The sequence below is a fragment of the Oenanthe melanoleuca genome, chromosome 5, assembly GCF_029582105.1.
Source record: "Oenanthe melanoleuca isolate GR-GAL-2019-014 chromosome 5, OMel1.0, whole genome shotgun sequence".
NCBI lineage: Eukaryota > Metazoa > Chordata > Aves > Passeriformes > Muscicapidae > Oenanthe > Oenanthe melanoleuca.
In genome coordinates this window covers 344,605-370,334 of record NC_079339.1, presented here as the reverse complement: position 1 = coordinate 370,334, position 25,730 = coordinate 344,605, and the positions used below count along the sequence as shown (strand labels likewise).

Here is a 25,730-nt window from a genome sequence, read left to right as displayed (position 1 = left end):
CCAGGGACACCCAGGACCCCAGGATGTGGTGAGAGCCACAAGGGAAGAGCCCAGTTATAGCTGAAGCTGCTGTATAAAATAAAACCTGCACAGTCAGAAATTTGGGATCAAACTCTTGGGTCTGTGGGCATGCCCATGTGTGGGGTGTGAGAGCACAGGAGCAGAAATCAGTGTGCAACACCTGCTGGAGTGCTGGAAGGGTAGAGCAGCACCACAGCCCACCTGGGAGAGGGCACAGGGACACAGAAGTTGCTTCCTTCAGTTCCATCAGAACACAGGGAGTATAAGCAGCAAGGAATCAAAAGGTTCTCAGCCATTTCCCTGGCAGAACAGAGAAGTGGTTTTATTTGACTTACCTACAACCCCCTGTCCCTGAGAATGTAACTTTTAACAGGCTTGAACTGCACCACTGCAATTCATTTTGAACGTGCAGCTTGCAGCAATCTCTGCATAAATGCAGAAAAGGATTCCATTCTTGAGCCTGTTTATTGCTTTTATCTGTGGTGTTGCATTAGAAACAAATGGGATAGGTGGAAATGCTTTTGTAATAAATGACTTCATCAAAAGCACAAGGTAAATCTGGGAGACAAGGTGAGGATTCAGAGCAGGCAGATTCAGAAGAATGCATAGCAGATGAGTGGTGCACACTGTGATGGGACCCAGATGTTTTCCTTGCTTCCTATTTCAAACTAAATGAACTAAAAACCCTGCTGTGAAGCAGGTAAGAATCCAGTGCTAATGCTGTGCAGCTGTCCTTGCTGAGGGATGGCCTTTGGCTGCCACAATTTCACTCTCAGCTGTATTTCCATGGAGCTGTGTGCTAGTGGGGTGCCTTGGCCACAAACCCAAAACTGAGCTGGAATTTTGGGGGTGTCCTGTGTGCCTGCTCACCATCTGTAAGGAAGCCAGCTAGATGCAAACCACCTTTTGTGAGAAAATAAGAGCCTAAGCCCTAAAGGTCACCCTGGCATGTAAAATGTGCAGGGATTTATCAGGGGAGTCATTAGCAGCACACCTCAGTGCTGCTCGAGTGGAAACCCAGTGACAGGTTAATGCTCTGCCTTAGCAACACCCCTGGGAGAGGAGCAGACACTGCTGCCCATAAATACAAACCTTTCAAGAGGCTGGGATGGGTGAAGGTGAAGCAAATATTACTGCACTTAACAGCAATTCCCCTGGAAGTCAATTGTGAGGCTTCTCTTGGCATTAGTGGGAATAGGCTTGGCTGTTCCAGGGCTGCACAAACAGCTCTTCATTCTTCTGGCTAGGTGCAGAAATAAAAATTTAAAAACTTAAAAAAAAAATTGAATTAAAAACCCAAACCAACAAACAAAAAATCCCACAAAACCAAAACAAACCAAACAAAAACCCAACAATGAAATACCACAAATTACCTACACACCATTTCCAAAGCATGGTGATGACATGTGTTCTAGAATCAAAAGGGGCTGGGGAAGGGCTGTTGATATTAATTTAAATTTTTATTTAAATGTTTATTCCTGCAGGAGAAGTCATTCAGTGGAGATGAATTCTGACTGCTGGTGCCCTGTCACCATGGTGAGCTGCAAACAATTCCCCTCTGCATTCTGCTGGGTTTGTGCCCTTGCTGAGGCTAGCACTGTTCCTGAGTGGATTACTGAGCTCAGAATTCCTGGCTTACTCTTTGTTGGTAGCAGAACTCTGGGACTGAAGTCTCAGTCTCTGAATGGCTGGCTCCTGATAAAGCAGTCTGAGGTGATGTTCTATGCTTAAATAAGCATCCTCTGGAAGGTGTGAAATGTACCAAGTGCAGGAAATGGAAAAGAGCCTCTGGCATTCCATGAGAATTTTGAGTGTTCCTGACTGTTTGCCAAGGCTCATTCAAAATAAATTGCAAGGGTTACCTCCTAATAGCTCATAGGCAGTGACTCATACAAGAAAAACTTCTGCAACTTCACTTGCTTTACTCATCTAAAAGAATTTTTGGAAAAGGGCCTGCTAGAAACAGATAATGCATTTCTCTACATTTCTATTTGCTGCCTTCTTGCTATCAGTTAACTCTTCTGGTGGGAGAGTCTAACCAGATAATTTTGATCTTCTGTTGGAGAGAGGAGCCAGGATCTGTGCTGGAGAGCATTAATCCACAAAGATGCAATTAAAGGTAGAAAACAGGAGCTGTCCATACAAGGGAAGGGAAATAATGGAAGCAGTGAACTATAACGTTGATCTGTAGGATTGGAATTGGGCTGACAGACAAAAATCCAACGTGGAAAGCAGCTGGACACAGATTCTGGGTTAAGGCACAAACTTTAATCCCTGAGAGAAATGCAGAAGTTAGAACTGGAGGCAGCTGGACATGCAGTCTGTAAACGCAGTGGAGCTGCAAATGACAGTGAAATCAGAGCTGTGCAGGCTGGGTTAGTTGTGGGGGATTCCTGCAGCCTTTACAGGTGCAAGAACAACTCAAATGTCCTTCTGCCCCTTCCACTTGGACTTGGAGGAGCACTGAATTAATGGCAGATCCATGGAAGGACGTGCTGTGCTCCTGTGCCTGGTCATTCCAGGGCACTGTGGAAAAAATGACCCAGATGTTTGTGTGGCACAGGCTGGAAATCAATTAACACACTGCAGTAATTGGCTCTTTAGGGCTTCACAGTGGGGAGGAAAGAACAGGTTTTGCTAGCTATGCTCTTGATCTGGTGAGGAAGCAGAGATGTAAGGGAAATTACACCTCCTTGCTGTGTACAACTTTGCTCTTGAACTGTGTGTTCTACATGACTGTGGGCAAGGAAGTCCCAAATTCAGCTTTTCATTTCTTTACACAATACACAATGGTATTGGGTTTTTTCTCACCTCTTTCCTAGGCAGATTTCTTTCATAGTAAAATATTTAGGATATTATAAATAACTTCTCAGCAATGCATAGTTGCCTGCATTAAAATGGAACTGTGTCAGTAATGAATGTTGACTTGGAATTACAGGCAGTATGGTAATGAAATAAAGCCCCATTAGGTTTAGGTAATTTGCAAATTGAGGTTGTTATCAGTTAATAATGATATCCCTGGCTGATGTGAGGAAAGGGTCGTGCTACTCAATCAAATAGGAAGTAGGACTTGTAAACAGATGTAAACGAGCATAAATGTTAAATTATGGATTAATTCCATGCATACATTGCAGTAAATCCCCACTAGCAGACAGCTGTCAAGGCTGCTTGGAAAACTTGGCTACATTTATTTTCAATGTGATCATTCCCCTGCTCTTTTTCTACTTCTAGGAAAGCTCTAATAATTATTTTTGTGTGAATTCCAGCAGTACATCAGCTTATCAGAGTGCTGGTGTTATTTGTAATTAACCACAAGTTATTCAGGTGCTAAACATGCATCAGCTTCTGGGTCACTTTTGACTGTCTATACTAAAGCCTTACAAAAGAGCAGGCACAATAAATCCTGTTTGAAAGGAGATTCACCCTGGAGATTTTGCTAGATGTGTGTTGTTACCTGAAGGGGCTGCAGGGGATCAGGCACCTGTGAGCCCAGAGGCTTTTCCACCTCTGCCCAACACCAGGCCAAGGTTTTGTTGCCAAAAACTGGGGCCAAGGTTTTGCTGTCACCAGGTTTCCTCTGGCAGGGGGTTTGACAGGGACCTGTGTGACTGCAGAGCATCTGGGATGTTCCCTCACCTCCCTCCATTCAAATCCCACCCATTTCCTAGGAAACACTGCAGAAAACCTAGAGGCACCAAGGGGAGCCTCCAACAGAGAAACTCACTGCAACCCTCTGGGAGATGGAAGCTCAGGACAGTGAAAATCTCTGCAGCTGTGGCAAAGAACAGCAAAGTCACCCTGTCTGCTCAGTAATTTGCAAATAGCTACAAATAAAACCTGAATTCTCTTGTGGTGTCAACTGTGGTTCAGTGAAGCATTTTATTTTCCAGACAGAAATTTATCCCATGGAATGGTTGATTAAATATACCAGTCAAATAGCTTCTCAAATAAGAAACTATTCTTTGTCTCTTTCAGTAGCTGTGACTTCTGTAAAGTTTTTTGGTTCTGTCTACATTTCCCCCCAAGAATGACATGCTATGAATGGTAAAAGGTTTGGCTGAATGAGGGTGCTCTCTGAGGATATAGGATGGGTGACATAAAGGTAGTTAACATTAACTACCTGCTCCATAATAATATGTTAATAGTCAAGGATGGCTGCTGCTAACCATTCCTCTTATGCTCCTTTCATATAGAGTAAGAAAAACTTGTCCGAACTCTATTTTAAATTATTAATGAGATTAGATGATCCTCCTTTTCTCTCCTGCCTGAGCTTCCTGACCTGGCAGCAGGGCAGGTATCCTAGAACTACTGTGATGAAGGAATCTTGATCAGGGTCAAGGGGTCAGCTGGAGTAAAATAAGACAAACAACCAGGGTTCAGGGAAATGCTGAAATGAACTGCACAGTTTGCACTATCTGTAGGCAGCTATTTTAACATGCATAAGGCACAGAGTCCACTATGTCCTAATTTTGCAGGGATAGGCTGTAAAGATCACAAATTCTCTGAAAGGGTCAGATTCTAATTTACAGGTCTGATTCAAAGCTTGCTGAGGTCAATGAAAACCTATTTAGCAGGGCTTGTATCATATCTTAAGGAAAAAAAAGGTGCATTGAGAGAGTGCTAAGATTAAATGAAAGCAGTAAAAGTTTTCCCAGGATAAATGCACTTTTCATCCACCTATCATTGAAACAGGAAAGAACCTGTTTATAAGACTGATAGATTCTCACAGTTCCATTTTAATTTATTTCAGAATACAGTGAGCCTAATGAGTGAAGAGGGAGATTATTCATTACCTGCTGTTATACAGTAAATGGAAATGCACCTGTGCCTCAGGGGTGCAGGTGAAGAGTGGATTTGGGAAGATGCCTCCTGCCAGAATGCCCTTTTCAGTACAGAATGAACCAGAAGTACTGCTGGAATTACTGAACAGACAATCCTGGAGCTGTTCTCTGGCTCAAAGCACAGGATTGCATGTTCTGCTGGTGGAAATGAGAGCTGCTCCACTGACACTTTGAGCCAAACACCAGCCCTGCAGAGACCCTGCTCTGGTTTTCTCTGCTGCTGGCTGGCTGGAAAGGTCCCACTCAGGATGTTTGTCCCACTCAGGTCCCACTTGGGCTGTTTTTCTTGCAGAGCCAGTGGTGAGATGGCTGTGAGGAAAGGCACTGTGCAGCCCTGATGCTGCTCTGCATCAGCTGCCTCACACAGGAGAGGTGGTCCTTCAACCAAGCACCAAGATCCTTTTAAAAGAGGGAAAAATGGTCAGCTTTGAGTTTGCTCTTTTGCAGCAAAATAGAAATTTCTATTTCTATTATTCTGTATTTCTGTATCTTAGGCCAGGCCAGGCTTTGGTGAGGCTAATGGGACATCAGAGCCTTTTGTTTTGCTGTTAGGGAGAGTAAATTGTGTAGCTGTCAAGTTGTGGCATGTCCCTCATGGACAAATACCTTAATGGACAATTTAAAGTATTTAAATTCACAAGTGGCAGCAGTAAATCCCATTCACCATTTTAAAGCAGAAATCTTTTCACTCCAGCTTCCTAAGCACAGACACAGTTTTAGGTAGGAGCTCAGTTTCATCTGGTAGGAATAAAAAGGAAATATCCTTTGCCTGGTCTCTGTCAGGTGATTGACTGTTTCTGAGCACAGAGTGCTTGGAAATCGTTCCCAGCTGCTGGTTTTGCCACGGTGTCTTTGCTTGTTTGTGATTTTCATAATGAGAAAACAAACTGGAGAGACAAGGGTGAACAAGTGAAGGAGTATTGTTTATCTCACACACTTCTGCATTCACATTTCACATTTCTGTAACTTGGGTGATGAGCTTTGGTCTCCATTTTTCTTTCTTTTGGAGTAGAACATGTATTTGCAGAGGCTAAGGGTTTTCAAAAGCAGATCCATTGTAAGCACAGGAAATCTATTAAAAAAATGTTGAAAGAAGAAAATTATATGCCTGTCTGCCCTGCTCAGCCATGGCCAGCTTGGAGACACACTCATCACTTCCAGCCTGCATTTGGTTATTCAAAGATTCAGGCAGTTCATATTTAGCAGCTTTTCTTTTCCATTGACTCTTTCTGGAAACCCTTCCCCATGTCAAAATGAACCAAATTCTGCTTCCAGTCCTATTCTTAAGCTTCCCAGGATACCATCTTTATTAAAAGCCAGGAAATACACTCTGGAAAGGTTTACCCTGGTTCACAGGAGCAGAGATCTCTTATGCAGGCTGACTGTCAGCTGCTGAGTGAGGATCTCTTCTACCCCTCAGAACATTATTTGCTATTTCCCTTGGAGGTGCAGCACCATGGGACTGTGACTCAAGTGCTGCACATAGAAAGGCTCCTTATTCTGCCAATTGTTCTATTCTTGGTACAGAAATGGGGAGGAAGCTGTTCAGTCTGATCCAACCTGATTTACATACAAAAATAAAAGTATTTCACTGGTCACTGTCTAGGATTACTTAAGTTTTCTTTGCACTGCTGATGTCAAGACTTGCCTTTCTTCTCTGTTCTGGTTAAAGCTGTATTTAAAGACCATGTTTAATACCCCAGCATGTTCTGTATTTATAGCTATTAACTGTGGCATCATTCCAAGTTCTATTTCAAGACACCTTTTGTTCAGTGGTTGTGTGATGCTCCAATTTCCCTGTCCTCCCAGGGCAATGGGGCTTCTGTTCCTCTGCTGTACTGGAACTTCTGTTTTAAGCTCCCTGCACAAGCTCAGCAGATGTATATTTATCATCTGGGTGATTATCTGACATTGTTGAATAGTTGCATCTTCTAATGTTTAGAAGCTAAAGCTGCTCATCAGGATTTTTGGTGTTGCATTTCCTCTTGCTGCTCCTTTAAGAGGTGATGCCTTTCTTCTCCAATTGTTTCTAGCACTTTGGCATTTGGGTTCTCTTATTTTTCATCTCAGCTTCCCCAGGAGATAAAGATGGCATCTTTTCATCTAGGACATGTTCCAGGAACTTGCTGGTGAGGCTGTGGTGTGTAAGTTTGTGCCTTTGCAGAGGGGCTGTTTTTGAGCTGGAGGTTTTCAGATCAGCTTGCAGAACAGACTCCAGATGGTCAGGAACCCTTCTTTAGCAATCCACAGCTAATTAAACATTCAGCACAAACAGCTCTGCTTTTAAGGCTGGGCACAGTCTTTCAGAAGAGCAGCAGATTGATCTGTAGCTTTACTTTTCATAATTTCTTTTGTTTCATTACTTGGTGTTTTTCCTTGCACTTGTTTTGTTGTGTGGCTTGGGGCTGAGGCGCCTTGTGTCCTACATCTCAATCAATAAAGGAAATTAATAAAGCCCTTGTGGGCCCTTTTTGTTTTTCTGAGTTACTGGGAAGGGGAGAAAATCAGGTTTTGCTGTGGCCTGGATTTGTAGCAACCTCTCCTTTCCAGTGGATCTCATGGAACAGGAGAAAGGGAGGTGCAGAAGTTGGGAGAACAGAATTTCTTTTGTTTCCACGGGGTTGGTTTGAGGTAAAATCTAGATGAGCTTGGAGCGAGCAGTGATATTTTTGTGTGTGAGTGCAAACAGCACAGCACAGAGAGGGCAGAGACATCAAGGAGCAAACCCATCTCCAAGGAGAGCAGGTTCTGCTCCTCAGTGGACAGCAGCAAACTGAGATTTTTCTGCCATGCATTCAAACAAGGGTTAAGTGTTATCCATTGCTCATCACATGCTGGGAGTTGTTAAATGCTGAGCATGGTTCATTCCATTATGAAAGCACAGTCACAGGAATGTTTCCTCACTGTTCTAGAGCTGAGGGGCATTGTGAGAATATTTGTACAGAGCAAAAACAGGCAAATATCAGTTAAAGGTAACAAAAATGTCTTCTGCTTCTTATATACCCAAGATTGTCATTACTGTAAATCCTTGAATAAAGTTTGGCTCAGATTAACTCTAGATTTGATTCATTAAAACAGTTTCAGGCTTCTTGGACAAAGTTAGGACCAAGGTTATTAAATATTTTGCTGATTAAAAGCCAGCCTATGTTATTGTTACAGGTATATTTACTCAGTATTCAAGGTGATATAACTTGGATTTTAAAAAGTACATACGAATTATCTTTAAAAGGCCTTAATATATGAAAAAATATATCCTTTATGAATGTGAAAATTAAATTGTGGGGTTTTTTTGTTCATTTAATACAGTTTTGGTTATAGAGGTCTATGGGCCACTCAGGGACAAATGAAGTTATCTATCAACTATCTATCTATGGGCTCTTCCAGGATCTGATGCTGTATTAAAAAGTATTAAAGGCACTGGGAGTTCAGAGGCTTCATGCTGCTCTGGGACTTCTTTCAGGTTTGACTGTGAGAGTGAATTTACTTAACTGGAAGAAGTCTGAGAGTAACTGGAGGCAAATTCAGCCATATATAGAAATATGCAGTGCTCTGTTTTTGCTATGAGTGAATGCAAGCTGGACTTCATAAAGTTTCTGGAGTTTTCCAGTTATGACACAGCATTTAAATTACTTTTCAATTAAAAATTTAATGTACTTAACATCTTAAAACTCAGTGGATGAGATCTGAAAATTTATGACCTTAGCCTACAGCATATTTTGGTCACTAGTCTCTGGAACAAATCCTGCTGTAAATAAAACATTGCAGTGATATATTATGAAGGCAGGAAAACTTTTTGCTGTGGCACTGCACTACTGAAACTTAAATAATCTTTTTTTTGGTACTGAAATGGATTTTCTCTCTGCTCAGGAAATGTGTGAAAAACTTCCCATTGGATCACAGAGTGAAGCCAGTGAAGGATTCTCTGGGGTGTCAAGTGCTGGAGAAATATTCTGTGTGCAGGCAAGCAGGTTTAGGAGCCAGAAAGGGGATTTGAAGGCAGGCAGAAAGGGGATATTTCTCTTTTGCTATCTATCTGCTTTCCACCATGTTCCACACATGTCAAGAAAAAAAGCACTATTTTGTTGGACAAAAAAAAAAAAAAAAAAAAAAAAAAAAAATTCCCAGAATTTGAAGCATTTCTCCATCTTCAGGTCCCAGAAAGGTCAGAGATGAAGTTAGGAGAGCCAGAAAAACAGCTTTCAAAATAAAATGGGGACAGATAAAGTTCTCAAACTGACTCAGAGGAGTTTGGTTCAATGTGCTGCAATGCTCATCCAGCCCAGACCTAATTTATTGTTCAGACTGCTTGCAGATGTCAATCCTGTATGTGCAGGTGATAACTAATTCCTAAATGAAGATTTGCTCTTCTCTGTACCCCTGCAGTGCCCAAATGTGCTTTGGGTGTGTGGTGAAAGCTGATGTCCCAACTCACACATGGGATGCCTCCAGGATTTATTTTTAACTTCTATGAGTAAAGGAGAATTACAAGAGGTGTGGCCAGGTGAGTTAGGTAAGTGGCTTCAAAAGGAAGCAGGAAAAAAGCAATTTCTTGGATTGGTGCTTAAATTAATTTTGCTTTCCAGAAGTCTGTACTTGCACTGGACTTTAGTATCAGGTTGTCCAGTTCTGCCTCATGTTTGTATTTCCACTATGTTTGTGTGCAAGGAAAAAGCCTTAGTGTTAGATTTGCAATGTGTAATGCTAAAGAGTCCCATGAGGAAAAAACATTACAAGTTTACACCATATTGGTGAACATGGTGGGAATTGCTGGTGAAAATTGCAGCCTGGGATATTTGTCAGTGAAGTTTCCCTTCCTGTGGCTGCTGGAATATCAGTGTATGGGCTGAGGTATTCCAGGAAATCCCAGTGAGCCTGAAAATCAGCAGCTCAGGGTGGTGTGATGTGCTTGCAGTGAATCTTGCCATCTGCAAATCCCAGTTCCCTCTGCTAAAGGTCACAACTGCCAGGACTGGCTGGTGCCCCTGGTGTTGGTTTCAGTATTTCCACTGGCTCTGAAAGAGGATACAAGCCATGAAGTGTTTCCACAATTAGGCACAGCACTGCAGTCTCTGCAGGTCCTTGAGACTCTGCTGTGAATCATTTCTCCAGTTCCAGCTCAGGCTGGTGCTCACAGAGACTGGGTGAGTGTCCTGGTTTGAAGGACAGCTGTTTGCTCATAAAGGCAGAAGGTTTCTTTGAAATGGAGAATGTAAACTTTTTTTTTTTTTCTAAATTATTATTATAATTTTGAAATTAAGGGGGTTTTTTTGGTAAAGATATGTGAATTAGAAATAACAGGTTTTTTACTAGGAAAATGAAAATAGAAATAGAGTATTACAGATAACAATTTTAACTTTGACAGAGTTAGAATACAAATTGACACTTTGTTAGTCAGGGTGTTGGTAGCAGTTTAATTAAATTGTGGCTACAGTTTTTTTGCAGCGGCAGTTGTGGCTTAGTTGAAGCAGAGTTTTTGTAGAAGGATGTAGGGTTTTTTGAAGGTTTAGGGATGATGTGGAAAGGTTTAGGGTTTTTATGGATTTAGTGGAAAGACGATTATTTGTCTAAAATTTTACTTTTGTATTTAGGGAGGAAAGACTTGGCTTTTTTTTTTTTTTTTTTTTTTTTTTTTTTTTTTTTTTTTTTACCTGGAGCATTTATTAATGGGATGATGTAATTTATTAGTTATACAGTGGGACTTAGTGGCTTATTAGTAGATGATAGTAGGTGTCCTTCACCCCAGTGACCAGAGCTGTCCCTTCACCCCACTGACCAGAGCTGTGTCCATCACCCCAGTGACCAGAGCTGTCTCTTCACCCCACTGACCAGAGCTGTGTGCTCCTCACTTCCCAGAAAAAAGCTGAATCACCTGTAAATTCCACTCTTATGAAGTTGGGTTGTTGCTCACTGAAAATCCTGACTTCTTCCCCCCTTCACTAGCCCTCAATCTTGATGTTATTCCTGTAACTCTTGAACACCTAAAGACAAATTTTCCTCTTGTAAACCTTGAGCTGCAGCCTGGTGTGGCACAGACACTTGTGAAAACTTCCCTCTTGTCATTCCTGTGTGGATACAACCCATGGATTGCAAATGCATTGTTCCACTTGATATGTTCATTGTCATAATTATCAACTTAATAATATCAACTGAATAATTATCAACTTAAAGCTTGGTGATTATGTGAAAAGTAAAAGGAGCATCACCAGTGCTGTTTTGCAAGTCAATATAACATGGTTCTACAGAAAGCTTTTAAAAAGTTATTTCCTTTGCACAGCACATTGTGGTGTATTCTGATTTGATTGTGGGATTTTTGGAGTGTACTGGGCAAAATAAGATGCACACAATGGTCTCCATATTATTGCTGATCTGACAAGGCATAGGCAGTCTGTCACTGATGCACAGAAACAAATTTGTGTTCTGCATTTTTAGTCAATACTCCACTGATCACAGAATTGTTTCATAGGATGGTTTGGGTTGGGAGGGACTTGGAAGGTCACTGGCCCCATCCAGCCTGGCCTTGGGCACTTCCAGGGGCAGCCACAGCTGCTCTGGGATACAAACAGCTTCAGCTTGTCCAAAAACTCAACAAAAATACAATTTCACTCACTCTGTTGAAGAATGGGGAAAAAGCACATGGCTGCTTTTCCCAACAATATCCTTTCTGCAGTTGTTAGGGGAAAAACCCAACAATTCCCAATGCTGTCTCTTTATGGTAGTTTCATACAACTTTATATTAATAATTCCTACTGTTCCCTGGGCATTAACACCTACTTGACTTTTATGAGCCAAATAATTGAACATAAAACTGAGCTCAGGTTGCTGAACTTTGCTTGCCCTGGACCTGGCTTCACTGGTTATCACTAGGCTGGAAGTTTTCTGCTTCTGAGAATGTTCAATTAGTTCTGAGCCTGCCCAAGGGAGGCTCTCTGGGATGACCCTGGTCTGAATGGTAATACATTAATTACCTTACATCCTTTGGTCTCAAGTGCACACTAAGTCACAGCTCTTTTAAGAACATATTCCAGCACATTCCCTTAAAAATCTAGAACCTTGACCATGTAAAACCTCAGTTCCAGCTTTTTGGGGGTGTTTGTTTGCTGATGGTCCTGTGGTGGTTTTTTTCTAAATCTGGATTACCTTTCCCTTCCCTGCAGTTTAGAGCATAAATCAACCTCCAGTATTGCTGATAATCCTACAGTGAAAGGGGGCAGCTCTAATCCTCAAAGCTAAACAAAGCAGGAAAAAGTTGTAATGAAAAAAAATGTACCCTTTAGCTGAGACCTTTTTATACTGAGCTTTAGCCTGGAGCACATTTTTATAGGCAAGTTCTAAACCTGTTAAACAATGTTTCTTGTAAAGCAGAGCCAATGATCTATGATAGTTGAAAGCAGACTTTATGGTCTAAAACATCCCAGAAATTGTTTGAAATACTTAATGCATTCTTCAAACACATAAATTCCAGAGCTCTGTGAAGTTTTGCTGGCTGTTTGAATCTCTGGGGGACAGGTTTTGGGTGACTGATGACTATTTGTTAAGGTCAGCAAAAACTAATTCAGCTCATAAGAAACACATTTCTGGTGAGAGACTCTGGAATCACCTTGAAGGAATCACTGTTCTTTAAAACAAAAGGGGAGTATTTTAGCTGAAATACAAGCCAGTCACAAACCACCATCTCACTCTCACATCACAGAAATTTTGGAGTTGAGGAGATCCTTGTCTGCCATGCAGCTCACACTCCTCCTTGTGCATCTGTCAGCTGTATTTATTAGTGCTAATATGATTGTGTTTTTTATTCAAAACCTTCTGACAGCTCCACCACTGTTAATTTTTTAATTGCTGTTAATTAAAAAGTAACTTCAAATGAATTGAATGTGCAAACCAAGGCTTTGCTGTGCTTTACCTTGGGCAGCTCCTTCCCCTGGGCAGATCTCCCACCAAAACCAGCTCAGCTGTGCCAGGCTCAGCTCAGACTCAGCTTAGCTTGAGCAGGGGACAAAACCCTGGCAAAGCTGCTGTGCTGCTCCACAATGACACTGCCTGGCAAAGGCTGCAAAGCCAAAAATCTGTTTTGTTTTGGTTTTTTTCCTGGGAAAAAAGAAGGGGCAGGGAACCTTTCCTCCCAGGAAGGGTGCAGGGCTGAGCCAGAGGAGCATTCCCTTCTGGAGCTGAGCCAGCCCTGGATGAGCAATGCTGAACATTTTGGGCTGTGCTGTGGCTCAGTGGCAGGGAGGGGAAGCTGTCCCAGCCCTGGAGCAGCTCTGTTCCCCAGGGAAGGAGTGATCCTGCCAGCTGCTGTTCATAAAGCTTCTCTCCAGAGCTGGGTTAGAGCTATGGCACTGCTGGCTGACAGGGCTGAGCCCCCAAATGCAATATTTTAAAGGTGAGTTTTCAGTGACATTCCCTACCTTGGCTGGCAGAGTACCAAGCCATCTCTGTTGCTGTTGGCACTGATGCAGGATTGGTTCTCCCTCCATCTCCTGTGCCTTGCCAGTAAAAGCTGTGGTAATTCCTCTCCAGGTGGTTCCAGAGGATGCTGAGTCACTTTTCCTGCTCTCAGGGACCAGGGAGGGCTGTCACAGGCTCTGCCTGGGCTGGAGCAGCAGAGGACAGCAGGCAAAATTCCACCTTCCATCTGTATTCTTTCCACCCAGTGTGTTAGCCAAATGCCCACCAGCCTGGGAATTTTGTTTCCAAAGTGCTCTTTATTCCACTTTGTGATAAATGAAGAGAAGTTTAAGTGGGGAGGATTTCTGAGCGTTTTAAAGGAAGTTTCAGTGAGCAGTAGGGAGGAAAATGAGACACAATCAATACCAAGGAGCATTGTCTAGAAATGAAACAGAAATGACTTGTATGTGAAATCCCCAGCCCTAGCAGCACAAAAGGGACCTTGGAGGGAGGAAACAGCTCAAGGTACATCCTTGCCCATGGCTGTTTTCCAAAGATTGGAGAGGATAACTCATGTAGTGGCTCACACAGCCCTGATTCTGCCCTGGCATCAGGAACACATGGAAGTGTAGGAAAAATCAAAGATGAGAAGGGGTTGTGAGATGGAATTATCTGTTCCACAGCTGTGTCCAAAGGCCTGGAAGGGGTGCTGGGATGAAAAGAAAAGAAAAGAAAAGAAAAGAAAAGAAAAGAAAAGAAAAGAAAAGAAAAGAAAAGAAAAGAAAAGAAAAGAAAAGAAAAGAAAAGAAAAGAAAAGAAAAGAAAAGAAAAGAAAAGAAAAGAGGAGAGAGGAGGAAAGGGAAAGGGAAAGGGAAAGGAACTAAGTCTGTGCCAGGGTCTGGGGGAAGCAGCCTGAGGAGCACAGAGGGAGTTTCAGAATCTCCTTTTTCCTGCTGGTGCCAGTGCTGGGATACAAACAATTTCTTACCCAAGTGCAACTGCAAACTGAGCTGCTTTAAGTGACAGCTGGAAGCTAATTTTGCACATTTCCAGTGGCACAAAGATGGGTAGCAGGGGTGGATAAATAGGTTATTTTTGTGCTCTGTTTGAAAGGTTTCCAGTTTTTTTCTGTGTTCTGCTGCAGTCACTGCATTCTCCAGAGCAAAACCTGGGAGAATGAATCTGTCATAACGTGGCACCTGTGTCTGAGCATTGTTCTCCAGGAAAAAGGGAGTGAATTAAAGGATTCTTGTTGGTGGGGTGTGCCAGCCACTCCCTGGCAATCCTCTTATTCCTAGAGAGCCATTAGGGATGGAGGTGAGCCAGGCATTTACCAGCAGAACAGGAATTATTAGCCCTGGTAAATACATTATTATGTGGCCATTAGGTATCAGTTGTGAAACTGCTTAATGTCTGCATGATTCCTTGTAAATGGATTTGGAAAGCAGCTAAATTGGTTATTTACTGCCCATTCTGAACAGCATTATTTATTGGCTTGGCTCAGTTTGAGTTTTCAAGCTCAAATGAGATTTCAAGTTTGTGATGAGCTAACCAGGGTGTAAGTTGATTCAGGAAAATTATATTTTTCTGAAAAAGTGCTGGATTTGATGGTAAATACGATTCTAGAATTACCTGGGTTTCCTTTTCCTTTCAAGTTCATTAACTAATTGCTTTTAAATGTGCTCCTGAGATGAAAGTCTGATTAAACTGGGGGATTTAATCCAAGATCCACTGAGATGCTGGTTCCTGCTGAGTCAGCAGCTCCCTGCTTGGCAGATCATTTTCTGGACCAACACTTCAAAATTTGCTGCTACAGTACTATAAAAGACTGAAGCAAGTAAATAAGTTTAATTTCATGGGATGTACTCTTCTCACTGAAGTTGATCCTATTCATCTCCCCTGTGTAAAAACTAATTTTTGGCCAATTATTTTCTACCAAAGAAAGGCTGGGGGTGCAGCCTGCTGGGTGAGCTCTAAGAAAGAAAGGCAAGGCAAGGAAAACACTGAGGCAAAGTCAGCAAGTGCCAGGGCCCAGGGTTTGCCCCTCCAGTCACATTTAATGTTAAAGACTTGATCCAGCAGACAGACATTGCTGAACTCCAGGAGTTTTTGGGTTTTTCTGGCTGCTCCAGTGAAAGAGGGAACAGAGGTCTGCTCTTCCAGGTCTGCCAGACTCAGAGCAATCAGCTTTTTACACCACAGAGTTAGTTTCAACCACTAAAAAAAGGGAAATTTTTATTTTTAACAGTCTTTGTGTTGAAATCCACCCCCCCCTACCTTTTTGGAATGAAAACCCACTGTTACTTGCAATAAAAAACTGTGTTTGTCTCAGTGTTGAAGGAAACCTGGAGGGAAAAAAATGCATCAAAACTAAGTTTTATGTTTTCAGGTAATTGGAACAGAATACTTGTCTAAAACTGAACTCTTCCCACCTCAGCTTCTCTCTTCAAAATGCTTGAACTCTCCAATTTTAACACCTCTCAAAAACAGAGTCCCAGATACTCAGGCCATGGCTGAGGTCTTGAGGTTTTTCTTGGAAAAAAGCCAAAACAAATTATAAATGTATGATCATGTACACATGATTAATGTATTGTGTATTATATGTATATATGAATTATAAACAAAAGATCATGTACATATGATTTATGTATTATGTACTATATGCATTATAAACATATGACCATGTACACATTATTTATGTATTATCTATTATAAATATGTATGTATTATTAACATGTACACATGATTTATATGTTATGTATTATAAGTATAAATGTATTATGAACATATGATCCATCACAGGTGAGAATTGACTTTCTGAGGAGATCTTTCCTCTGTTGGAACTCTGGAAACTGAGAATTTTGGATTTTCTGTGCAGACAGTCACTGATCCCCAAGAAAACTCTGCTTTTGACCTGGGGCTGTGGAGGAGGCTTCCAAATCTGAGTGATAGAACTGGAATCATGAGTGTGTAGTTTCAATAAAAGTGTGTAATATCACATGGTGAAAAAATTTAGCATTTAAGGGTTTAAAACATAGTAATATACAAAAAGCAAGATGGAGATTTTAAGGCAGAAGTTTTGTCCTTCTCCTTCACCTTCTTCATCATGTGTTTAAGTAATATTTTATGATTAGATAAAAAAATCTGCATTGTGGGCCAGGGGTAATTAATTATTAGGTTAAAAGTAAAAATAACTGAAGTGTCCATTCTTAATTGAAAAATTTGGCCTTAAAAGGCCTTATAGAGAGAAAGATATGCCTCCATTTTTAGCTTCTTAGCTAGAAATGTTATAGAACTCACAATAATATAAATAAAAATTAATAAATGTCTGAGCAAGAAATATGCTCCTCTCACAGCACACAAGGGCTAATGGCAAACATCCTGTGAAACTTGCAGAAAGGGGAGGGAGGAAGGAGAAACTCTGGACAGAAATGGCAGAATGTAAGCATGTATTTATTTATTTTGTATTATTTATTTCATATTATATATTATTTATATCTGTTATTTATTTATTTATTTATTTATTTACTTACTTACTTACTTATTTATTTGTATTGCCAGAAATTGTGTTCTGCAAATGGAAAATAAAAGGCAGGAGGTATGACATGGATGTATTTAGATGGAGTGAGAACAGCACTGAAGGAATCTTTTATATTAATATATTTATAATTCATATATATTTATATCAATTATACACATTGCCAGCACTTTATGGCTTGTATAAACAATTACAGACATTAGAAACCTTCTTGATTCTGTAAATATGGAAGCACTGTTTGCAGAGAATATTTGTTTTGCTTCCTGGCTGGAGGTTCCTTGCTAGGTTCAGTGTGTTGTAGTGCTGGATTTAGCTCCTTTGTGCTGTGTTCATTCTGTTTTAAATTGCCCAAAATGGAATAAAACCCTGCAGATGAGAGCCAGGGCATCCAGCATGAATGCTCTGGGGCTCTGCCACCAGAATCCAAGGGCAGGGTCCCTGCAGCTGGAAATCTGTGGTCAGATTTTCCATGGGCTCTGACAGGAAAATGTCACATATGCTGCATTTCACAAAAACTCACATTCCCAGTTCTGTTATTTCCTCCTGGTTCACAGCCCAGGCTCCAGGAAGGTTTTCCTTTATTTGCAGCTCTATTAAACTGATAAATCAATCACTGTGAGAGGGGAGGCAGTTTGCTGACATTTGCTCTGCCACCCACAGCAGCATTCACAGTCCTCCAGGATATGGTAAGAGGGAGGAAGCTTTCCCTGTAACTCAATTTTTAAGGCATGAAACCTGATTCTGCTGCTCTGAGCAACCTCAATGAGAATATTTTTGAAGAGCTGTCACTTGCTAATCCAATATTTAACTTGGTGGCTTGTTTCTTTCTTTTTTTTTTTTTTTTTTTTTTTTTCATTGCAGTATTGTTCAACATGTAAAAGACTTTTTTTTTTTTTTTTATGACACCTTAGGCTTTTAAATTTTTTAATCACCAAAAGGAAAGAAATCAGAAGACAAGAATCATGTACACTGTGCTGTCCGTCTTAAGACTAGTAGTCTTCTCCTCAGGCAATATAGATAAGTTTGGGGTTAAATTTTATTATTCTGAGCTAGTGGTTTTGTCAAAATCAGCTTATTAATACATATTGTCCCTTTGTTAGGATGATGAATTTATACAAGCTTTATTGAAGTTATTCTTCCTTTGTATGGGTGTAATTGATGGGAGAACTGGCTGAGTGTCTTGGAAAGAGGGAATGTGAAAAAATAAAATGAAGAAGCATGTACTCTGTCAGCAGCATTCCTCATATAAATAAGTTTATGCTAATTTTATGTTTCATCATTTATCATAATGCCAGGATGAATTCTCTCATGCCTACATAGGATTGAAATAAAATTAGTGAGAACTTTTGTGTAACTTCTGAAGGGAACAAGTGAACATAATGTGCATATTTTCCTGGTTTAGCAGTGAGAGGCTTAGCTGCTGGTCTTTCATTTGCTTTTGCCATGTAAATCTCTCCCCCAATATTTTGCTGTGCCCTTCCCCTGGTGTTCAGCCCCTGAAAACCTGCAGCTTCAGGTGGGAGCTGTTTGCAGCTGGGATATTGCAGAGGCCAGGCAGGAGCATCTCCAGGTGCCCAGGGAGCCACTGGGGACTCTGGCACTGTGCCTGTCTGCTCCTGGTGAGATCAAAGCAGATTCTGAATAAATGTGGGTGCTCAAGGGGCACTCTGTGTGTGCACACTGCTGGGGGAGGGAGGTGGGACACAAAGACACAAGGACTGCTTGGATTTCAGAACTAATCTTGTCCTAATTTAGAGAAACTGGTGGGTTTGATACCTTCACCAGGGATAAACACTGAGATACCTTCACCAGCACACTAACAGTGGGATAAACACTGTGACACCTTCACCAGGGACAGACAGTGGGATAAACACTGTGATACCTTCACCAGGGACAGACAGTGGGTTAAACACTGTGACACCTTCACCAGGACACAGACAGTGGGATAAACACTGTGATACCTTCACCAGGGACAGACAGTGGGTTAAACACTGTGACACCTTCACCAGCACACAAACAGTGGGATAAACACTGTGATACCTTCACCAGGGACAGACAGTGGGATAAACACTGTGACACCTTCACCAGGACACAGACAGTGGGATAAACACTGTGATACCTTCACCAGGGACAGACAGAGGGATAAACACTGTGACACCTTCACCAGGGACTAACAGTGGGATAAACACTGTGACACCTTCACTAGGACACTGAGAGTGGGATAAACACTGTGATACCTTCACCAGGGACAGACAGTGGGATAAACACTGTGACACCTTCACCAGGACACAGACAGTGGGATAAACACTGTGATACCTTCACCAGGGACAGACAGTGGGATAAACACTGTGACACCTTCACCAGGACACAGACAGTGGGATAAACACTGTGACACCTTCACCAGGACACTAACAGTGGGATAAACACTGTGACACCTTCACCAGGACACAGACAGTGGGATAAACACTGTGACACCTTCACCAGGACACTAACAGTGGGATAAACACTGTGATACCTTCACCAGGGACAGACAGTGGGATAAACACTGTGATACCTTCACCAGGACACAAACAGTGGGATAAACACTGTGATACCTTCACCAGGGACAGACAGTGGGATAAACACTGTGACACCTTCACCAGGACACAGACAGTGGGATAAACACTGTGACACCTTCACCAGGGACAGACAGTGGGATAAACACTGTGACACCTTCACCAGGGACAGACAGTGGGATAAACACTGTGACACCTTCACCAGGACACAGACAGTGGGATAAACACTGTGATACCTTCACCAGGACACAGACAGTGGGATAAACACTGTGACACCTTCACCAGGACACAGACACAGGGATAAACACTGTGACACCTTCACCAGGACACAGACAGTGGGATAAACACTGTGATACCTTCACCAGGACACTGACAGTGGGATAAACACTGTGACACCTTCACCAGGACACAAACAGTGGGATAAACACTGTGACACCTTCACCAGGACACAGACAGTGGGATAAACACTGTGACACCTTCACCAGGACACAGACAGTGGGATAAACACTGTGACACCTTCACCAGGGACTAACAGTGGGATAAACACTGTGACACCTTCACCAGGGACTAACAGTGGGATAAACACTGTGACACCTTCACCAGGGACTAAGAGTGGGATAAACACTGTGACACCTTCACCAGGACACAAACAGTGGGATAAACACTCCAGGCCAGGTTAAAGCAGGCTCTGATCAGCCTGAGCTGATTGAAGGTGTCCCTGCTCATTGCAGGGGTGTGGACTAGGTGATCTTTGAAAGTCCCTCCTGACACAAAGTGTTCTTTGATTCTGTGGTTATGAATTCTGATTTTGTCTGGTTCCACTTCATCAAAATTCATCTTCAGAGGGAGTTGTTTTTAAACCCTCCTCTGTTCTGCCTCTTCACTCGCCTGCTCTGTCTGTCCTAAGCTGACTCTGTACACTGGGAAGTGAATTATATAATTGTTCCTTTTCACTCAATATCAATCATAAGCAGCTCTGTTCTACTGTATTTTAAAAATCTGCCAGGGTCTTGTGTTCCTTTGCCACCACATCACCACTGAGACTGTCAGAAGACCACAGTGTGTGGCATCCTTTGCCATCTATTTTACTACCAAAGCAAAAACTTTTCCTTTGCTAGCATTACTGGAGATAACACTGACCAATCACAAGACCTCAATTGATATATTATTTGCTCTCATTAAATATTTAGGCCACAGTGTCTGTCCCACTTCTTTGTTGTCATTTCTCAGGGCTGAAGGAATTTGTCCTCGACAACTTCATTCCTATTGCTTCCTTTGTGCTGGCCTCAGCCTGTGTGCTATAAATACCATGCAGAGAAATGAAAAATTTGAAAAATCAGCTGAGCTTCTTGGATGTTGAATTGGCCTGAGCTCACCTCCCAGCTGTGGGAATGCTGGAGAAGGTGATGGGGCTGAGGCAAAGGGCAGTGATGGGATCCTGCTGCTGGAAATTGTGTCACTGTGGATAAGAGATTGCAGTGTCTGGCTGGGCAAAGAAAGATGTGAAAAAGTCCAGGGTAGTGAATATCAGTGGCTCTTAATGCCACTAACAATTCTTGGACTGCAAACCATGCTTGGATTTTGAGGGGCATGCAAGAGACCTAAATCTGGTAGGTAGACTTAATTCTGAGAGAATTGCTTATTTAGGATAAAATGGATCTTACAGAATGACTGAAAACTGCACTGAAACCTTCAGCTCATTAAAGTCTAAGACATGAATTTCATTATTTGAATCAACATGTGCACATCCAAGGAAATCCTTCCTTTCTGTGGTGGGGGTGTGATGCTGAAGCAAAGCACCTGGAATTTATCCATTCCTGGTGTTCATCCAGCCCAGGGCAGCTGCCATGGCACTGAGCAGCTCTGGGAAGTGCCTGCACATTCTGGAATTCTGTGCTTCCTGGTGAATAGGTGATTTTTGCCAGACACCTTTCACATCATAAATATGCCACTGTGTATGGTTTGGTGAGTAATTCCACAAAAAACTGAAGGGGGGCAAAATAACTTTCCTGTTCTAGCCATAGGAGGGGTCAGTCACCTTTCAAGAGGTGCAGGGTTTTTGTTCCAAAGTCCAGTTGCTGCTGACTATGCCATTACTGTTTGTGCCTCTGTAGAGATGCTCTGCCTTGACAGGCTTCCCTCTGCTGTGCTGTGAGCTCAGAATTCAGGGTCCCAAGGGGAATGAGAATGTCCTGCAGGTTTAAATGTCTCTGCTCTGCTCTTACCAAACCATTTCTGAGACAGGATGCTCTTCTTTTTCTTCCACTTCAGGCCATTTCCTGGAGTCCTGGCACTGGTGAAGAGCTCAGTGCCTGCCCCTCCTCTTCCTCTCCTGAGGATATTGAAGAGCACCAGAGTTCAGCCTTCTCTTCCCCAGGCTGAACAAACCCTGAGAGTCACTTTTCCCTCCCTGGATGCTGCCCCATATCCTTTTCTCTCCCTGGATGTTTCCCCATATCCTTTTCTCCCCCTCTCAATCATTATCTGGAACAGCTTGGCATAAATGAGGCTCCATAAAACCCATTACAATCCCTTTTCCCTATTGGAATTTCTCCTGGGCTGCATGGAAATAAGTAGAACTGCATGGGAGAAGCTTGCACTACAGTGTTGATGCTGTTATTGTCTGGATGAATAGAATGCTTGAGCTGCCTGCTAATAATCTGGCAGCTGCCTGTTAATAACCTTTCATAAAATAAAAACATTTTAGAAATTCTGTGCTCTGGTAGCAGCCTAATCTGTAATAGAAGGGGGAATTCTTAATAAGATGATGATCAGTTGCTGTTCATGAACAGAAATTAACATAATATTCAGTTTAGTTTAGATACTGCCATAAGAGATTTACATACATTAGGAAATGGGGAATATTTCAGAAGAGGAGGAACGGGAAGGAAGGGTTAAAACCTTGGCTGGAAGAGAGCCAGGCTGATGGCCATGAAAACCTAAACCAGTGCAATAAGCTGTGAGGAAGCTGACAGATGCAGAGGAGCACAGATGTCAGAGGGCTGTGATCCCCAAAATGCCCATGGAAAATGTTCAGTGCATGTGTAAAAAGCTGCCAAGAAAGCACCACGAGTGCAGTGGGTAGGGGAGGCAGACCAGGCTCCTTCCTATGGCAGGGGCAGCAGAGCAAGGGCAAACCAGTGCTGCAGGCTGGGAAAAGGAAATGGGAGAGCCAGGGTGCTGCAAAGGGAGCAACTGGGGATGTCCCAGCCCATCAGCTTCACCCAAATTCACTGAGCAGAGTGTGCACAGGGCTGGCTGTGGTTTTGGAGTCTAAAATACAGTGTAACCAAATGGAATTGTTGTTGATGGGAAAAAAAAAAAATAAAAAAAGAAAAGAAAAGGCAGTCTGAAATCTCTCTGGTTGGGAGTGTCCCACTGTAAAAATAAAAATGTAGAGATTGTGCAGTTACCCCCACTCTCAGCCAGGCTATAGACAGAGGATTGAGTTTAGAGCCCCTGCAAAGGCAGGGCAGTTGTTAATATGGGCATGTACAGCTACCAACAGAATAAATGCTTCATCACTTGTGACAGGACAAAGAAATACAAGTTTTGGAGCTGCTTTCCCAAACAACTGCTTCTTCTGCAATCCCAGGAAATCTCTGCCCTGGGTGGTGCCCAGGACCAGCTGGAGGAGCCTGTGGAGAGCTGATCCAGCAGCAATTGCAGGATGCTCAGGCTCAGCCCTGCAGCAGGAGGGACTGAACAAACACACCAGAGCACAAGTGTTCCATTCAAAGAAAGGGAACTGCATACTAATATGGCAAGTGGTTAAAAGGAAGAAAAAGGATTAAGGAGGGAGTAGGCTCAAAAGCAAGAAGCCTAGACACTTTTGAGAAATCCTGTGTTAGCATTCAAGACAAACTCTGTGCTGAAATTTGAAAAGAAATCAGAGTGATCCAGCAAAAGCCCTACAGGACCAAATAGAAAATGAGGGTGATTTTCACATAGGAAGAACTGGCATTTGTAAATTTGGAATTTTGTCCCTCAGAACAGAGCAGGAAGCTCCACAGGGCAGGTCAAACATAACCAGGACATTAGGGGGGGGTTAAGAGAGAGTTTGAGCAGCACCTTGCACAGGATGGAGAAGAAAAACAATTTTAAAAGGTAAAAATTGTTTCAGTATGACAAAATAGGAATATTGCAGAAGTGACTTCACATCCATGGACAGCAAGAGCTCTGTGTTCTTGGGTGATTCCTGCTTTAATGTTTCTCCAAACTGAGAGGGAAGCTCTGTAAGAGAACACTTTTACTTTTGTAGCTGTGGAAGCTGCTGTGGTAGCTGAACATACAATGAGGTCACAAGGTCTGAACAGAGCTCAGAATCTCAGTAAAGATGATAAATTTAAGGGATGCATAATTTGTGCAGTGTTTGAACAAACAGCCCAAATATTACACTGCAGTTATTAGGGGTTATTATCACCATCTGGTATTCCAAAATGTGCTCTTCCAATAGCAGTTATTCCTCAAGGGAGGGCTGATCAGAGAATTCATTTGTGGCTGTGACCACAAACCTTCCAGGAAGCCTGGATATTTTCCAATTGTCTGCATTATTATTCTTATCTGAACAGATCTATTGATCATTAATGATCTAGAAATGCTTAAGGCATGACAGGAGACTGAGGAAAATCCAATAAGCTCTCCAGCAGCGCAGAATACCAAGGAGTGAGAATATCCTGTTGTGTCCTTCTGGCACGCTGTGAAACACTCCATGAATGAGGAATGAGGATGGGCTGGGTGCTCCAGGCTGACCCTCAGCCCTGAGTGTCAGAGATCTACTGAGCAAACACAACCCACTTCCAAGCTGTGCCTCAGAAACTGAAAACAGATTTTGGGAGACAGTGGAGTGGGCAACACCTACAAACATGCTGATTGCTACTTATGAATATATTTAACATGGACACAACACACTCAACACATCATTATTATTGTTATTAGTATTAATATTGTTATTATTAATATCCAACTCAAGCATTTTTAACAAATGGGTATGTACACTTCTGCAAAATAAAGACATTGCCAATGGAGATCCAGATGTCACAGTGATTTTCCATATCTTACTGAGGTAAAAGATCCTGGGGTGTGACCTCCAGTATGTGACAAGGATGAGACAAACCTGATTTGAATTTTTTCATCACATGTCAACAAAGATTTTCTATTTAACAAGTGATTTTCTGTTGGCTTTCAGACATTTAAGCATGTTTGTTTATTTGGAAGCAAGAAGTTCCTGGTTTAAGGAAGTGCATGGATAAAGATTTCCTAGTAAAACAGTCTGGCATTATACCACATGTCATAGTATCATGAGGAATTGCTGGTGCAAGTCACTCAAGGCCTCCACAAAGACCCACAAAGACTCTCTAGTGTTTATCCAGTAATTTTTAATGTGTTTTAGACCAACAAAACAATCTGGCTCTGGAGCTCTTCTGGAAAGTGTCACCTCTGTGGCATCACCTCCACCAGAAATGTTTGTGCACTAAGCACTTTAATTAAAGCACACTCATTTTTACACCTTCCTTAAATAATGCTTTTTATTTTTTCCGGGAAGGCTTTTCTCTGTAGGTACCAACAGTATCAACTCAGAGTTTAGGGGGTAAAATATTCAGTAGATTTCACAATCCTTATAACCATCAGCGTGAGGCAGAGCCTGTGAGCCCTGCCTGTGCCAGAGCAGCCCAGCAGACACTGCCCAGCCCCCCTGGCACTGCAGATGTTGCAGATGTTACAGAGGTTACAGATGTAACTGATGTCAGTTCTGTCCCAGCCTCTCTGGCACTGCAGATGTTACAGATGTTACAGAGGTTACAGATGTAACTGATGTCAGTTCTGTCCCAGCCTCCCTGGCACTGCAGATGTTACAGATGTTACAGATGTTGCAAATGTTACACATGTTACAGATGTCAGCTCTGTCCCACCCCCAGCACTGCAGGCAGCACAGATGTTACAGATGTCACAGATATTGCAGATGTCAGCTCAGCTCTCTCCCAGCCTCCCTGGCACTGCAGATGTTGCAGACATTACAGATGTTACACATGTGCCAGATGCTACAGATGTTACACATGTTACACGTGTTACAGATGTCAGCTCTGTCCCAGCCCCCCGGCGCTGCAGATGTTACAGATATTACACATGTTGCACATGTTGCAGATGTTACAGATGCCACAGATGCTAGCTCTATTCCAGTCTCCCTGGCACTGCAGAGGTTACAGATGTTGCACGTTCCAGATGTTACAGATGTTGAAGATGTTACAGATGTTACAGATGCCAGCTCTGCTCAGCCCACCTGGCACCGCAGATGTTACAGATATTACACATGTTAAGGATGTTACAGATGTTGCAGATGTTGCATATGTTACAGATGTCACAGATGTCGCAGATGTTACAGATGCCAGC

General features: G+C 42.3%; 1 long non-coding RNA gene across 1 annotated transcript; it reads left to right on the top strand.

Moving 5' to 3' along the window:
* Positions 1–1,376: 1,376 nt before the first annotated feature.
* LOC130254409 (uncharacterized) lies at positions 1,377–21,776 on the top strand. The gene is made up of 3 exons (XR_008840704.1): positions 1,377–1,557; positions 16,050–16,213; positions 21,612–21,776. It is a non-coding gene; the product is annotated as an uncharacterized LOC130254409 (long non-coding RNA).
* Positions 21,777–25,730: the final 3,954 nt, after the last annotated feature.